This window comes from Acomys russatus, chromosome 3 (assembly GCF_903995435.1).
Source record: "Acomys russatus chromosome 3, mAcoRus1.1, whole genome shotgun sequence".
In the NCBI taxonomy this organism is placed as follows: domain Eukaryota; kingdom Metazoa; phylum Chordata; class Mammalia; order Rodentia; family Muridae; genus Acomys; species Acomys russatus.
The window spans coordinates 69,682,068-69,699,355 of NC_067139.1; the positions used below are offsets into that span (position 1 = coordinate 69,682,068).

Genomic DNA, 17,288 nt, shown 5'->3' on the forward strand with positions numbered 1-17,288 from the left:
ACTGTTTTCTCCCCGGCCCTGACGCCAGGAATATGAAGCAGGCTTTCAGAGCTTCCCCATACCATCCCGACCGAGCTTCAGCTCCAGCCCAGCCCCTCAACCTCCGCCCGGGCCGGCCTCCCACTCCCCCGGGGCTACCGCCGCCGGAGACAGAGAGGAAGAAAGAACACGGAGAAATTACTTTCGTATTTGTAACGCGCGCGCGCACACACAGACACATCTTCCCCCTTGGGCTCGCCTCTCGGCTGGGGCAGCCCCAATCAGGCGTTGGCCTGAAAGCCCCTTCAGCTTCCGAAGCCCGAACGAGAAGCCTCTACACACTATCCCCCAGCTAGCCCTGCTTCAGCCACGCGCCGCGTTTCCTTGGGCCACCCCCCCAAAAAAAACACACACACACAACTTAACCGCGCCCCCATCTCCCATGTACAAAAGTGTGTTCTCCATAGAAATTCGGAGGCACAACTTAACACCACCAACCCTGGCCACCCTGGAATCTGGCGTCTTCCCGGTCGTTCTACGCACAGGAGAGCACAACTTCCCATCTTTCCAAAGGAGGCAAGGGAGACCCAGCCAGTCCTTCTTGGGTCCTTCCTTCCCTCCTCGCAATCAGTCTCCCGGCCGGCCCCCAACTGTTCCTAGCCGCGGCTGGAGGAGCGCCGGCAAGAGGCGTGCACCGAGTCCGCGCGCACACAACCGCACGGTGCCCCGCACACTGATGATCCCCGGGTCCCCGCGCTCTTCCCTCTGTGTAAAGCTGCTCTACACAGCTTGGCGCTCGCTGGTGGCTAAGGCCTCCGCCCCCGGCGATTAGGGAAGCACACGGAGCCCGGAACGGCTGGTCCCTTTCGCCTGACCAAAGTCTAAGCCTTTAAGCGGAAAGCCCCACCAGTACCCTGCGCTCGCACCCAGACGATCTACCAGGAGCGGGTGGAAGCGTCGGTGTTAACCGGCGCCTGGCTCGGTCCCCAAACTTACCGGGCGCTGCGAGCACCAATGCCACCGCTGGAGGACGCGCCGCCGCCGCCGCCGCCGCCGCCGCCGCCGGGTAGGGCCGGCTGGAGCCGGGAGGAGCGCAGCAAGAGCCCGGAGATTCTCTCGGCTCCGACTCCAGCTCCGGCTCCTCGCCGGCCGGGGCTGGGGTCACCGCGCTGCGCCGGCGCTGGTGGCTTGCTCTGCGGCCCGATAGCTGCCCGCCCGGCCGGCCGCTTGCTCTCCCGGGCGCCCGCCGCCGCCGCTTGCTTTTTTAATGTCCACAGACAGTGAAAAGGAACTCGGCGTTAGGGGGTGAGTAAGTGAATCAACTCGCCCGGAGCCGGGCAAGTTGAAGTGTCAGATTACATTGGCTATTCTATTTCCAAAGGGCCCCGCGCCGCCGGCCTTCCGCAAAATCCGGCACGGAGTACCGGCTGGAGCGGAGCGCCGCGCCTCCGGTGCTCAGCTCTGCTTGCTTTGGTTCGCTCTCTATCTGAGCGCCTACTGCGCTCTCCCTTTCCCTTTCCTTTCAGCCTCTCTCTCCTCTCTTCTTTTCCTCCCTTTCTTCCCTGCCCCTAGGTCTCAGCTCTCTCAAAGCTTTTCTCTACTCGACCCTTGTAGGCTCCGCGCCACCCCCACCCCACTATGCTGCTGGTACCTCCTATCGCCACCCTTCCTAGCTCTTTAACAACGCCCCCCCCCCCCCCCCCATCCCGTAAGTTTGGAGCCCGGAGACTGATGTGCCTAGGAAGGGACCGCATTGATAGCAAAATTACTGCCAGAAGACGTACCCCGCTTCCTGCTGGTCCCCTGCGGGAATGCACTGGGGCCTCAGGTGCTGTCAGCTACTCGAATTGGGGTGACTGAGTTGCTAAAGAGAGGTGTGCGAAGCTTCCCCCAGAGACTTTGGGATTATTCTTAAAACAGGGTGACCGAGAGAGGGTGGGAGAACCCTAACCTTCATCACGGGTGGCGTAGGGGAGGCTGAAGCTCGTCTCCATTGACATCTGAGGGGGAGCGAGGGGTGCGCAGAGAACCATACGTTCCTATGGTCACTGGAAGTTCAGAGACGCAAGAATACCCTAGTGCCTTGTAGGGAGCGCTTTAGGGCGCCGCGAGCCGAGCGCTCCCGCGCTGCAGAGGTGGAAACAACCCAACCTAGCTTCCAGCCCAGAGGTGGACAACACTCCTGTAGGGGCGATGGGCACTCAAGATGCAGTTAGGTGAGCCTACTCTCGGGGTTTCCCCCGCAGACCCGCCCCCAAGAGTATCCAAGTGCGCACTCTCTTTGGCTCACGTCCATTGCCACTCACACAGAAACTCCTACACAAACGGCACACACGTTTGCACCTACCCTCTCAGCAGAGCACGCAACCCGTCCCCTCCGCAAACACACTTTTCATCCACGATTATGCCCAAGCACCCAGACTCATACAATTGTACACTCAACTATGGCTGTACACCATCCTCGGTACGTTTTAAAAAACAAAACAGAAAGCTTTCTCACGTTCTTGTACACATACAAACACATCCTTACTCTTACACACACACACACACACACACACACACACACACACACACACACACACACACACACACACACACACACACACCCTCCTGATTAGAGGTACTCCAGTCCTAAAGATAGCAAGCAAGCGTCTAGGTTGGACAAGCGCGCACGCAGGCACGCACTGCCCTCCAGGGCAGGCGGGGGAGGCTTGGGCAGGAGCCCGCTAGACAATCCAGGTGTGGTGATGACTCCGTGCTCCGCGTTTTGCAGGCAGCCACGGTGTCGGAGGCGAGGCAAGGAAGGGAGCTGGAATAACAAAGGCAAGTTGGGAAGAGCGCAAGGGGGCGCAGCCCCGGCCGGGCCGCGGGGGGAGCCCTGCTCTGCCGGGTCGTCGGAGGCAGCTTGGCCGCCAGCGGGGTGAACCGGAGGTGGGGAGGAAAGGTGGGGGGAGAGGGGCGGGGCAGCTTCGTGACGTCAGAGAACAATGACACCGCTGGGGGCGGGCTCGGGCTGGCAGCCAGGGCGGGGGTCTTCAGGGTCTGGAGCGGGTGGGAGAAGTCTCAGCCTCACCCGGGCGCAGTTTGATTGACGAGGTCCGCATGGGAGCGCAGAGGTGCCACGCAGACTCACGGGTTCCTGAGCCCCTTGAGTGGTGATCATAGCGCACGGCGGGCCAACAGGGGGAGCAGGCCGGAGCGCTTCCCCCACTACAGACCCCCCCATTTTAGAATATCCTTCAGAGGGCTGGCGTCTCTGACCTCGGCTTGAACTCCTTCAGGGCCAGAGAGATCACCCCTTCCACCACCAAGACAAGGAGGCAAAAGGCGTTTGCTAGCTTTGAATTCATTCTCAGAGCAGTGAACTCAGCCTGGAATTCCTGAGGGTAGACTTGAGCTTAGGTCCACAGGGACATGGAGTAGGGTGTCTGGGTGAGGGGAAACTACCTTTCCAGGAGCAAATTCTGCCTCCTGCTGCCATCGGGTGCAGGTGGGGGTGGGGCGGGGGCGGTGCTCTTTTCTGGCCTCAGTCCTTGGACCTGTCTTACAGGATGAACTGTTAGCAACTTGCTCCACTACCCACCCACAGGTGGCAACTGAGGATCCGTGGGGAAAGTGGGTGGCATGAAATCACTTCCAGCCCTCCATGGACACTTGAAATGACCTGGTCCCAGTACATTTCCAAGAAAACACACACACACACACACACACACACACACACACCTCGTGGGTGGCCCAGGATGGGGAGGGTAGTCAGAAATCCTGGAAAGCTTGAAAGATAAGAATTCAGTTTGCTGAAGGGAACCACAGCCATGCTGCCCTCAGACATCCATACCATTGGGACACCCAGAAGGTCACTTCCATCCCCAACACTACAACCCCTGTCAGACTTGGGATGCAAGAATCCAGCCCCAACCCACACAGGGACCAGTTCCTGTTTCCTTGACGACCACCTAAGTCAGGGCACTGGGCCCTCCCAGTCTTTTCTTCAAATCTGTAAGTACCCAGAGGTAGTCACCTCCAGGACCAGGAGGTGGAGAAAATGGCGACTTCTGGTCAACAGTCATGTGCAAAAAAGCTCCTATCCAGGAGGCCCCATCCCCTTTTGTTCTTAAAAGTTGCATTGTTTTTATTTATTTGAGGGGTGGAATACACACGAAGGTGACAGGACAACTTTTGGGAGTCGGCTTTTCCCTTTCTCCAACGTAGGTCCTGGGCATGAGCTTGGTTTCTCAGGTTTGGCAGCAAAAGCCTTTAGCCAATGATGAGTGTCTTGCTGCTCCCCCCCCTCCTTATTTCTAGCCAACATATACATCTGGAAACCCAGAGGTAGCCGCAGAGGGCAGAGGAGTCTAGCAGGACAGAGTCAGCATTGTCAGCCTTCCCAGCCCACCACACTGGGAGCAATGTGTCTGAGAAATCACACCCAGGCCTCTTGTGAGGGCCCCACACCGGAAGCATTGGGGCTCCCAGGCCCTTGTTATTTCCCCCCACCTTCCCCCCCCCCACCCACCCAGAAGGTAACTGAACCAGTTGGCTCCCTCTGGAGTCCTGCATGGTATGGCTTATTTAGTGCCGACTGTGTACTGATAAGGACATCATGAGTATTAACTTATTGCCTGCACTTAGGGACAGTACTGTACCCTCCAAAGGAACTACTGTCCCCATGCTGCTCCGGCACTCCTTAACACAGCTGCTTCTTAGCCAACAACCCCAGCTCTGCATCCTTATGTAGAAAGTCTATGTAGCTCTAGGCAACTTGCTCTCCCCTTCTGGGTCCCTTCTGATGGAAAGGCTAGGTCTCATAGCAGTGATCAAGCCTTGCTGCTATCAATGGCCTGAGTTCCCAGGCTCAGCAGCAGTAGGCCTTGTTTGAAACAGGTGGAGGGTACACTCTGCCCAGTCAGTGCAGATTCCAGATTTCCCCTGGCTCAGAAGGCAGCTTCAGTACCCACCGGAGTGTGGCTTGTGCATTGCAGGCTCAGCTTACACCCACCTCTCCAGGGAGCTTGAGTGCTTCTAGTTTCCTACCCTCATGGAACTATGGAGACTGAGAAAGAGGGCCACTGCTAAGGCGGGGATTGACCCGGAGTGCCAGGAAGCAGGAAGTCCAAGGGCCAGGAGGAAGGCATGGGCACTCTGAGCGTGCAGAGGATCTGTGCAGGGTGCAGTGAGCATAGCCTCTGGACCATGCTGCCATCAGTGGGTGGAGGTAGGAACAGGCATACAGGTGGCAGTTGCTGCCTCTCTACTCTCCTCCTGGATCCAAAAGGTAAGTGAAAGTCAGCTCAGTGCTCCCCGTGGGCCAGGTGCTTTGGAGCTCCTTCTCCTTCCATGTCTCCAGCTGGTATGTCCAGGGTTAGGGAGGAGCACAGAGGCGGACTGGCTGCTCCAGGGTAGGGTCCCAGGTCTGGCGCTCCTCTCATTTACCAGGTATGGGAGAGATGAGGTGGCCTTTAAAGTGGTCCAGGGGAAGATGTAACCACCTGCTAGGACCGGATCTCTGTCTAAGCCCTTCCTGGACAGTGAGGGACAGGAAATTAATTAGTCTTCACCTGTGGGTGGCCAGGAACCTTTGGGGCCTGCCCAGCTCTGTGCCTATACCTTTCAGGAGTAGATAGTTAACCCAACACAGAAAACCTGCACCCTCTAGAACAGAGCCTCTGTGTTCCTGCTAGAGTCTCCTCCCTTCTCTGAACACCAGAAAACTGGTGTACCAGAGGAGGATTCCCAGTGCAATGACCACCCAGGACTTGTTTGTTTTGGTTTCCTGGGGAGGCAGGTGTCCGGGCAGTCTTGCCATACAGCCTAGGCTGGCTTTTGAACTCAAGAGTTGTGTATTGCCTGAACCCCAGCTGCGAGCCACCACACCCAGCTAGGATGTGTCATCTTGCCTTGCCATCCTCTGATCCTCACAATGGCACTTCTCTGGGTGACTAAGGTGAGCTACAGAGAGAAGTGGGAGCTTTCACTGAGCCACAGGGCTGGGAAGCACAGACAAAACATGAAGGGCGGACCACTTCCTGCAGCAAGCACCCTCTCCCTACACTAGCACTCTATCAAGCAGCAGGCTGGGGCTGCTGTGTGAAGGACAGCTGGGGAGACAAATGCAACATGCCAAGGGTGGAGTACAGTAGCTTCCTGCCTCCGTCCGGCAGCACCTTCACTGTGCATAAGAGCTCGGGCCCAACATCTCATATGTGCATGCTTTTCGAATTCTCCTGCCCTAACCTGTCTGTCTGCTCCGTGGCTTCCAGGAGTACCACCGTCACATGCATCCACCTCCTTGCCAGCTTTTGCACAAGTTCCTTTTGTCTCCTTAGACACACCCACCCCAGCCTTCCAGTCCATATTTAACAGCCACCTGCTCAGGAGCCTACCCTGATGTCTATGTCATCTTCTCCATCCCTGAATGCTGCCAGAGTGCCTCCATATCAGTGTGACCATAGCGACTGCCTGTTAAGTTCCAGCTGTGGGCCAGATCCTCAGTAGCTCTTACACTTGAACTCTGGTCCTCACCTGAGTTGAGAATTAGAGCCAATGGCTCCTTTTCACTGATAAGAAAGCTGAGACCCAGGAAAGCTCAGTTTCCAGTGTAACACCTCATGGTGGAGAGCTCGTTAATACCCAGTCCCTCCACCTTTAGAGGTAGAATGGCTCATCTCTGTATGCTGTCAACTTACAATGAAGATATTGGACACACATGGACATACCAGGCTCCCAGGAAAGACTGCCCAGATCAGATGCCAGTCTTCAGGTTTAGGGAAGAAAAACCACTGATGTTGAACAGGTGTCTGGAAGGCAAGCTCTCATCGAAATTATTGAAAAAAAGATGAAAGTGGAACATTGGTATTGGTCTGCACAAGATCTCAGCAATGGTGGGATGGTATCAAGGCTTCCAAAGCGATAGGTATTTCTGCACCTTGCAACCTGCCTTGGGGCTCCTTCAACTGTGCTCTTTTTGAAGGACACATGGTCCCAGACATCTTGATGATGCTGGGCTGTTAGTGGCTCTAGTCCTTCTCCCCTTAATTAAAATGAGAGAGAGAGAGAGAGAGAGAGAGAGAGAGAGAGAGAGAGAGAGAGAGAGAGAGAGAGAAAAGAGAAATCAAGGCATTGTTCCCAACTGCACCTGGTGCCAACCAGAACCAGGAATCAGCTGCATAGGATGGAGTAGGAACCAGCTGCCGAGAGACCTTGCCTCCCACCTTCTGCAAGCATCAAGTGCCATTTGGAATGGCTGGAGGACCACTGCCCACTATGATGCTTTTCTTTCTCATCCACCAGCAGCCTTGGGTGAGCTAGACACCTTCTCTGTCAGGCTCCCACTCTACCAATAAAGCTCCATGGTACCTATCTGGGGCGGGGGTATTGCAAAACTCTCTCTTCTAATATCACTTTAATTTGATTCAATTTTGGTTTGGTTCCAGGGTGAACACGGGAGCCTTTCCACCACCCCCAGGAAGGAAGCCAATCTGCAGGGATAGAGGACTAGGAACCTAGAGGCACATCACACAGCTCTCTGCAGAGACAGCCACCTATATGCTCCTTGGAAAGAACTCCCCAAGTCTCTCGTGGCTGTCTCCTTTTGCTTGCACCCCTTTTGAGAACTTCCTCTTTTACCTGAACTCTGACCTTCCCAGGCCGTGGGTAAAGGCTGACCCAGGTTACCCCAATGATCAGCCCTGCAGGAGGAACACAGAACACTGTGGTCACTGGCTAGGGTCTACAAGGAAGCTGCTGCCAGGGCTGGTTTCTCAAGCTCCCTCCTCCCATGGGAAAAAACACTTGCGTTTGTAAAGAGCACTTTCTGTCCCATGTAAGTGCAGCAACATCCTCAGGAGGCAGGCAGATTGCACAACCCACTTTGTGGAAGAAGAAAAATGGCCTGGTGGCTTATCCAGTATCACACAGGTGTGTGTGGGTGTGTGTTGGGGGGGAGAGGCAGGGTCTTGTCAGGATTTGAACCCTCATCATTTGATTCCAGGTCACCAACCCAGGCAGTGATGTTTCAAAAGATGCCACTCCTAGCCCCAGATGTTGCCAGGAAACAGGCTCTCAGACACTTTGATTCATTCAACAAATAATTATTGGCTATACACTGTGTGTCGAGCACAGAGCTAAGTGCTAGGGAGCTGACAAAGAGAAGGCAGATGTGAGCCATACTGCCACCATCTGATAATTCTGATGGAAGAAACCAGCCAAACAGGCCTTGTGCAGAGAAGCCTGTTCCCAGAGGTTCAGCCCATGTGCCCCAGAAGGAGCCTAGGGCCCAGGGTCCAGGGACTTTCTTCTTTCTGGCTATGTGGACTGGAAAAGGTTTTCCTGACATCCATCCCATGTTTTTAGGTCCTTGCCCTACTCCCACCTTCTAGATCAAGTGGTTAATGATTTCTTGGCACAAGTAATTATCCTTGTGCAGTGTTTTCCTAAACCTAACTTTTCCTGGGCACTTGAAGGCAGAGAGGGGTTTCTTGGGTCATCTGACTTGAGCCCTCACTAAGCAAGAATACCTCAACCTCATCCCTTCCAGGAAGTAACAGTCTCCCTTCCCCCACCTCCCCCCTTTCCGGAGGAGATAGAATGCTCGCTCCTTCACAGAGCAGACCTCTGCCCATCGGTGTGCTAGTAAATGTTTAACATCTGGCTCTCCAGACTGGGGAAAACCTGATTCGTAGTATCTGTTGATTCCCTTAGTGTAAATAGTCCTACCGTGGTGGCCTGGTGCTGCATGCTTAGCAGTTCACACAGTTGGTGAAAGTTTAACTGCTGCCTTTCCTGAGCCAGTACAAGAGTACAGAGTTGCCCTCGCCCCCAAAAGAAGCCTGGTGCATCTTGACTTGCTGGAAAGTTCTTTCTGGCATGAAGCAAAATGCCCCACTGTCCACATGCGGCCCTTCGCATCTTGGTCTGAACTTCATGAGATGTGTAGACCTGGGCTTAGTGGAGATGGTATAGTCCTCTCTCCCTCTGCCCTTTCTCCCTACTTCCTTTCTTTCCTTCCTTACTCCCTTCCTTTCACAAATATTTATTGGGCCTTGGTGACGCTATGGTGCTAGGTACTGTGGCTACACAGGCCATATCCTAATTCCCCTGCCTCCACCTACCCTGCCTCTCCCAGACCCCACTCAGACTGACACCCACTCTCCCAAGCTTGTGTTGACCACCACCCTTTCTCTTCCTGCCTTCCTCTCAAACCCTCCCAGAGCCTTTATCGTCCCTTTTGGCACTTATCACTTTCTACCTCGGATTACAGCTATTTGTGTACACGGCTTATCTCTCTGCCAGACAGAGAGGCAGCTCCGGCTGTTGAAAGTGTGGACTTTGGAGCCATGTGACCTGGCCTTCCATCCCAGCCCTGTCCCTAGGGATATGCATTCTCTGGAGCTCACACCACCTTTTGGAGCCTCAGTTACCTTATCTTCAAGGCAGGCCTGGTGATAACCACTTCCAACATGGTTTTGGCCATTTGGTGGGATTAAAATGTAACCCCCCTTTCCGGTTCCTGTCTGCTCTTCCATCTTCTTCTGTATAAAGTTTGTGCCATTGCCTCTTCTTGGTCTAATTATTAGTCTCTACTATCACTTACAGCAGACACATATGTAACAATGCAAAATACAGGGTCTTAGTCCAAGGACTTGCATATGTGGGTGCATTTCTTCCAAGTTGGGACATTGGAATTCATCTGTTTCCATGAACAGCAGACAATGTGCTGGGTGCAGTAGCACACACCCATAATCCCAGCATGACAGAGACTGAGGCAGGAGAAATATCAGGAAATTGATGCTAGCCTGGGGACCCTTTCCCAAATCCAGCCAGTCATTCAAGTAAAAAAAAAATAATAATAATAATTTAAGGCACAGACAGGTTACATAATAAGCTCAAGGTCATACATACTGGGTGAAGGAGCTAAGATTTGAATCCAGAACAATCTGTTTCAGAGCTCTAGCGGTTAAACTTGATGCAATATGCCAGTGCTGGGAGTGTGACTGGGAGTCGGTGTCCATAATGTTCCCAGACTTTGCCCATCCTTACCCTGGCCCTGAGAAGCGGTGGAGTGATGTGGAGAAGCCGTTGATCTGCTCTTCAGGGGCTCCCGAAAGGTAAAGTGGCTAGTACCCAACAGAGGAGCACCTCCAGGGGACAGGGAGACCACTGATGGGTAAAGCAATGGGAGGCTCAGTGAAAGAGACGTTTGTGATGGGCCTTGACAAAAGTGGGCAGAGAAATGATGGTTGAGTGTAGTGGGAGAACACCCCGAGGTTCGTCTAGGAACAAGGCAGGGGAGCAGAGGCTGTGGGGGTGTTCATGGATCTTTGAAGACAGTATAGAGCAAAGACCTGGGCTGGTCTGGCTTAAGTTGATGATATGATTCTTCGGAAGGTTCTCTGAGCTTCCATAGTCTTGGGTTCTGAATCCTAGGCTCAGAATTCACCTCTTATTGGGATCATCTTTCCATTTTTTCTGAGCCTTAATTTCTCCTGCAGAATGGGCAGGAAGAGTGGACCTTGCAGTCAGTTGAAGGATGAAACAGATGGCCAGGGGTGGGAGCTGGAACTTCTTGAGACAAGGGGTGGGTGGAAGTACTTGAGAGAGAGGAGATGGTCGGGCCGGAGGAGCCTAGCATGCCTGGATTACAGTGGCAGATACCAAGTCTGCCAAGTCTTTCTCACCTGTTTTCTGTTGCCAAAGGCTTGCCAGCTCTGTTGGTATGTACAGGGACAGATCCATGCCGAGCCCTGCTCTTCCCACCAGTTCAGGACAGGCAAAACATGTCTTCTGAAGGCAGGCGCTATAGAATACATTACCTGCTTTCTTTGGTAAGTCTGCCCAAACCATTGTCCCTTCCAGCCTCCTGTAAGAACGGAGTTTCAGGTGTGTGACAGGGCCCTACAATGAAAAGTGACCCTTCCCCAACGCAGGCAGGCTCCCAGGGCCCTTGGGGGGCATGAGAGGCTGTGGGGAGAGGTGCAGTGAACGGGTAAATTAATCCAGGCTCATCCTCAGGGGCTCTCTATGATGCTACTGTCTTCTGCTTTTGATCCATCACACAGTCCCAGTTTGAGCTGGAGCCTTAATGTTGCACTGGGGCTGGGTTTAAAGCCCTGGGTGAGGCATGTCCATAGTGAAGCAGAAGGGTTTTATTCCTGGGCAGGAGATCAGAGCCCAAGTCGCTTGCCTGGCATATGCACTGTACTCTCCTTTGCCAGAACTTTCTCACTCTCACTTTCCCTCTCCTGGGCTGACCCTCTTCTCTCCAGAAGGACTCTGATGGTCCCATGTCACACAGAAGCCCAGTATGTTCTGGAGAAAGGAAATAACCAGAGGCTCTGGCCATTAAGAGCAGAGTCAGGCCATGAGCTCAGTTATTCCAGACTCCAGTCCTTACGAAGGGGCTTTGTTCAGGTAGTTTTCGTTTGGTTGGCTTTTAACCAACATTGCTAGAGGCATTATAAATGCCAGGGGTGGGGTGGGCACTAGACCTTACATGGTCTCTTACATTCCTCACAGCCACTACAATAGTGCTGCCTATGGGGAGGCAGAGTCTCTGGAGAAACTGGGTGCTAAAGGGGTACAGTCTGAGCAAACCTAGGATAGCAGCTCCTTAGAGCTCATCACTGGACAGAGAGGACAAGGCCCAGGCAGATATGCTCAGTCCATGTGAAGAATGAGCTGGCCTTCTATGCATGTCTTCCTGCCCATGCCCAGCCTTGTTCTAGACATGACCAGAATCTTCTGTGTGTGCAAGGGAGATGGGAAGAGAGCCCAGCCCTCCACATTGCTGCAGAGCAGGCTAGGGCACCTTTGAAGATGCCAGCCTCGGGGCATCATAGTGACCTCTCAGCCAAGCCAGGCTGGCAACAGCCCTGTAAACCTGGGCTTATACACAATTAAAGTTTCATTACATTATATTTCCTACATATAAAAAACTATCTGTGAGCTATGAGCACATTGCAATGAGAGCTCCTGACCATTGTCCTTAAGAAATGGACTATTTGTGCACTAGGGAAGACCTGCCTGTGTGCCTCCTACTTCCCAGAAGGAACCAGTCCCCTATATGTGGTCATTACTCCCTCTTTTAAACAAATCATTTCAGCATATATGTGCAGAACTGCTGGGCAGATTACACCTTTGAGACATGGCATTAAACTCTTCGATCCCAGAAGGCATGACTTCTTTAAGGGAAAGGGGACCTTTGAGGATCAGCTTGTACTCTCGTGTCTCTCTTTTCTTCAGGGCCACTCAGAACCTCATGCAGCAAATGCCCTGAAATGGGGCATGTGTTCCTAGTGCAGCCAGCAGGGCAGGGCAGCACCTGGCAGCTGGACATTCCTTGAGCAAGGCACGCTACTGTGTTTGCCTGGGTGGTGCTCACTACCCATAGGACCCCTTTCTTCCCATTTAGGATGCCTGGCTCCTTCTTCCAGCTCCAGCCCCAAGGTTTCATTGCAGGGAGGCCTCTCTGGGAGAGCTGATCTCTGTACCCATGGGTGTCTTTGAGCACCCATCTAGTACCCAGATCCCAGGGGAGCTGAGCATCAGCCCCAAAGCAGACATTCTTAGAGTGGCTTTGAAGAGTGTGCATGAAGCAGGGGACCAGCCCTGGGCATTGAGTCTCCTTGGATACAGACTTCTTCCTAGGACCTGTGGCTTAGGCTGGCCTGCGGACTTGGAGGCAAGTGTCAGGGAGGCTCCTAGTAGTTGGGGTTGCTTTGATACCCACCTGCTGGGTGGATGTGTACGTCAATAGACATGCCTACATGTAAGTGCACTTGTTAACACACAGGTGTGTGTGTATGTGTGGGTGTATGTATACACACACTTACATATGTGTATAACATGATATGAAGTCCACAGGTGTGTGGAACATGATGTAGGGACTTTCTTCTCTCCATGGACAAGCCTGTTTGATCTCTGAGCATCATACAAGGCACTGTCATGTACTAGACCACAGGGCCTGGCTGAGGCAGCTGGCCCTTGAGGGGACTGAATAACTTCACATGTCATCCTAGACTGCTCACCAGCCCTAAAAGCCTCCAATACCATGGCCTCCCATATACAGTCCCTAGCATCAGACGCCTGACAGAATGCCTGCAGGTCAACAGTACAGCCAGAACCACAACACCAGCAGCCAGGTGGCCTGTGCTGGCTTCTCAGTGCCATCAGTGCAGGGTCTGCCAGAATCCTACTTCCACAAGGAAGCTGGCAGCAGGAAGCTGCCAGCAACACCCCCTTCTTCTCTGCTTCCTGGGACCTAAGCCGTGATTTTGCCCCCCCCCCCCATGACATTCCACAAGTGTCCTATAGGAGGGAGCAAGGCTGTAGGCAACAGCAGAGCCTTAGGACAGCCTGGAGCAGAGCGAGACTGGACAGGGAAGAACAGCACCACCAGATGTCTGACCTGGGAACCAGGTCATCCCTGCCACAGTGTATTCACACATGTACACACATGTATACCACACACACACACACACACACACACACACACACACACACACACACCTTTCAGCCTATCTCTTTACTCAGGCTGCCCCCAGAGGGGACCTTCAGCTGTGGCACTTACTGCGACCGAGTTTCAAGTAGTTAGTTGTGTTTGAGGGAGATGAACTTTGGCCTGATCAGGAAGTCCTTTCTGGGTCCTTCTGGCCTTCCTTTTCAGGGGACATGGTAGTATGGGCTATTTATTAGTGTGATGATAGAGCCTGGCACCTTCTTGTCTTAGCTCCCAAAGGCCACCTAGAAGGCCTAAGTGAAAGCTCCCTTAGTGGCCCTGTGTCTCGGCAGGCAGGGAACTTTGGCAGCCTGGTGGAACCCATTACTCCTCATTTCCAGCTGCAGGGTTGTACACAAGGACCTGGCCTTACTGAAGCCTTGTCCCACAGTTGTACTGCCTTAGTGGTACCTGAGATTAGCACACCAGCCCAGGACACAACTGAGACACTCAGTTGAATCTTGCAAGGCCTGTGCCTGGTGGAAGCCACTGGGTTTAGGCCACCAGCAGCGCGGGATGTGTGCTTGCCCTGATGGTCCCAGGAGAGCCAGCATCCAAACTTGGCATTGCCTTAGCAGTTGAGAGCCTTCAGCATGTCACCATAGCCCCCTGTGGCTACAGCTACATCCATCTCAAAGGTGTGTACCAACCCAAGGGTTAGGTGAGATAAGAACAGCGGATGGGCACCAGAAGGTTCTTGCAAGTAACACGCCTATGCTCTTGAGGAATGACGGAGGACAGGCCACTCAGTCTTCTGGCATCCAGTTGGGCTAATCAAGCTCTGTATGTCCCCACTGAGGGACACTGAGTAGTTTGAGAACTCTCTTCTGAGCTCACCAGGCCCCTGGCTGCTGGTGATAGAAATGTTCCTTTGAGGGGAGGCTAGGTCCCTTTGAAACTGCCAGTCTACACTAGAGGGGCAAAAGGCGGCCTGCTTTCAAAGTGACTCTTCTGGCCCTTAATTACCCTCTGTCACCCATAGGTGGAATTTCCACTCAGTTAGCTGAAGAAAGGCGCCCACGCTGCTGGCTGCCTTGTGCCTGTGGGAACTAGGCTTTCCTGCCGCCTTTGTGCAGCCGGCTTGGGTTTCTGATTTTAATGATTTCCTGAATTCATTCCATTTCCTACCTCAGGGAAAGGAGGAGAGGTGATCCTCTTGGAAATTCACATAATTGCTTTTATTTGATTTTTATTAAAATGCATTCAGGAATAATGTGATTGGCCCCATTATTACGTTGTTCATCAATCCTGTTCAGGGAATCTGGTGAAAAAAAGCAATGGGTGCAGGAGCCTCCAGGGCATGCAGGGTGGCATGAGGGCACCTCATAGTGGCTTGGGGCCTCTTCTGCCCTGGGGGCGGGGAGTCACAGCCCATCTATGGCTACACACACACACACACACACACACACACACACACACACACACACACACACACGCACGCACGCACACGGCTCCTGTCTGGAAAGCGAGCCTTGCTGCAGTCTGTGAGCATATTTTACATGTCTCCCAACCTCAGCAAACCCTTTCTCCCTCCCTGCCCACCTTGGAGACACAGAGAGTCAGAGGTGAGGTCTGTAGTGGGAGACCCCCTGGCTTCCTTTTCCCATGTCCCCAGTTCCCTGCATGCTGGTCTATTTCCTGTATAACCTTTGGCTTTCGGCTATTAGCATACAGAATTAAGAAATCAGGCATATTCCTTATCTACTTGGCGCTGTTAGAATACAGGCAGATTGGTTTGCTTTGCCCAGCCTCTGTTTACTAACGAAGGAAGTGGAATGTGGCCCAGTGTTATACTGCACTCCTGTGATTCCAGCACCAAGGTAGACTGAGGCAGGAGGAGCACCAGTTCTATGCCTGAAACAAAGGCCAGAGCTAACAGGAACATGAAGACTTCCCTTCGCATAGTGACAAAACTGAGGGAGCGGGCAGCATGCCCCGTGATGTGTGCTCCCATGGATGCCCATCAGGGTGGAACGGTACCACATAGCCTTACCTCATGCCTTGCTCCTCTCAGAGGAAGCTGTGCAGAAAATCAGGGAGCATGTGGCGGCGGGGGGGGGGGGGGGGGGGGGGCAGACACTCACTTTCAGAGCTCCTTTTGTGTAGGGGGGGCGCTCATTTCTGTGAAAAGCCTTTCTTCGCTTGAAAAAAAAATGCAAAGAAATCCAACTTGCTTACTGAGCTTTCATTGTTTCTGTTTATTTTGGTGCTAGTCATTTGGCAATGGCCACAGCTAAGGAATTCAAAGAATGGAGAGAGTGGACTTGGAATTTTGGCTATTGGGGTCTTCAGTATTTACCACCTAGCTGAGCACTCAGAGGTGACACCTGAGGCTCACTCTGCACCACTGCTGCCATTGGGATACTGTTCCTATTATTCTCCGTAGGCCAGGCTACATACCTCCCAGATCCTCTGAGTCACAGGCTCCTGCCCCAGAGCCTACATGGGCGTCTGAGTACATGCTTGACAGTCCCAGGAGAGGCTTGCTGTTGTCTCTCCAGCTAGGTTGTAGTCTGTCGAGGAGGGAGAGAGTCAGGCAGGGGGCTGGCAAGGGCCTCTAGAGTCTCAGTGAAAGAATCTGAGGCCCGAGTGTGAGGAAAAGACAGTCACAGTGAGCCTCAGCCTGAGGTTGTCCTGGGATGTAGTTCTGAATTGGGATGGTTTGGGCTTAAGCCATGGTGCTACGAACTGCATCACAGGGAGCTGCCCTCCTCACCTGCTAGATGGTACCTCTTCAGAATTCAGATGAGATGGATGGTCCACACGCGGCTCTGGAGGATAGTGAACGCAAAGGGGCCATATCGCTTCCCAGGGCCATGAGCAGGTCAGCTGAGGAGCTGAGTAAACAGCACCATGCTCATAAGAGTCTCTGGTTAGTCCCACGCCCATTCCCATCTCTCCTCTCTGAGTAGCCCAGGCTAGGAGCAGGAGCAATCCCAGACAACACCAACTGAAGTTGGGAGGTTTGTTCAGCCTCAGTTTCCCTTCTGTACCCTGGAGGCCAAGGCCAGAGTAGTCAGTGCAAACACCCCAGAAATCAGTTCTGGGGCAGGGCTCAGATCCTCTCAAGTCTGGAACCCAGGACTTGAATGTACTGCAGGATGGGTAACACCCGACTACCCAGCTACCCCAGCAGCTCAGAGGTCAGGAGGGCTGAGTTGTTGCTATGCCCCTGGCCTCCCAGACTTGTTGCTGCACCCCAACTTGCATGCTGCACATCAGCCTCCTGGCTACACCCCAGTCTTGCTCAGCATGCGGCTTCTTTATCAGATCTCCGTTTCTCTCCTCAGCGGCCTCAGCCTGGCCCCTGCCCCCACCCCATTGCCCTTTCCTCTCTGAAGTGATGTGTCTTTTCCTGCCGCCCCCATGTGCATGCAGCGCAGGGGAGGTGCTTGCTCCTTGTTGCTTTTAAAAAATGCTTCCTTTTGGTGGTGGGGGTGGTCTACTTGACTGAGCTTCAGAGTACTGCTGTGTGCTGGTGATCCGTTGGGCAGCATCTGGGCCTAGTGGGATTTGGGGCTACTGCAGGCACTATCCGTAGCCTTGAGGACTCTGGATCTTTGTACTGGTCCAGGCTCTGGTGCAGTAGCGTCAATTCAGGCTCTTAAGGAAGCTTGTTGGTCAGAAGCTGCCAGCTGGTTCCCACTCAGGTAGCTGAGCCAGAAGAAAGCTGAGGGCCGGGCTTCTGAACTGCTAGTCTAGTCTCTACCCAGGGTACAGTGTGGTGTTAAAGCGTCCCACCCTAACTCCCCCTTCCTTGCCTGTTCCTCTAGCACAGGCAGTGCAGCAGAACCAAGCACCATGGTTTTCAGAAACT

At 53.5% G+C, this 17,288-nt stretch overlaps 1 protein-coding gene across 3 annotated transcripts in view; it reads right to left on the reverse strand.

Annotated features, from left to right (window-relative positions):
• Zmiz1 (zinc finger MIZ-type containing 1) overlaps positions 1 to 1,029 on the reverse strand; it is a 199,128-nt gene extending 198,099 nt beyond the window's left edge. For all 3 annotated transcript variants that reach the window (XM_051142241.1, XM_051142219.1, XM_051142247.1), the window contains exon 1: positions 976 to 1,029. The gene's annotated coding sequence lies outside the window, so the exon portion shown is untranslated. The remainder of the gene's footprint in view (positions 1 to 975) is intronic.
• Positions 1,030 to 17,288: the final 16,259 nt, after the last annotated feature.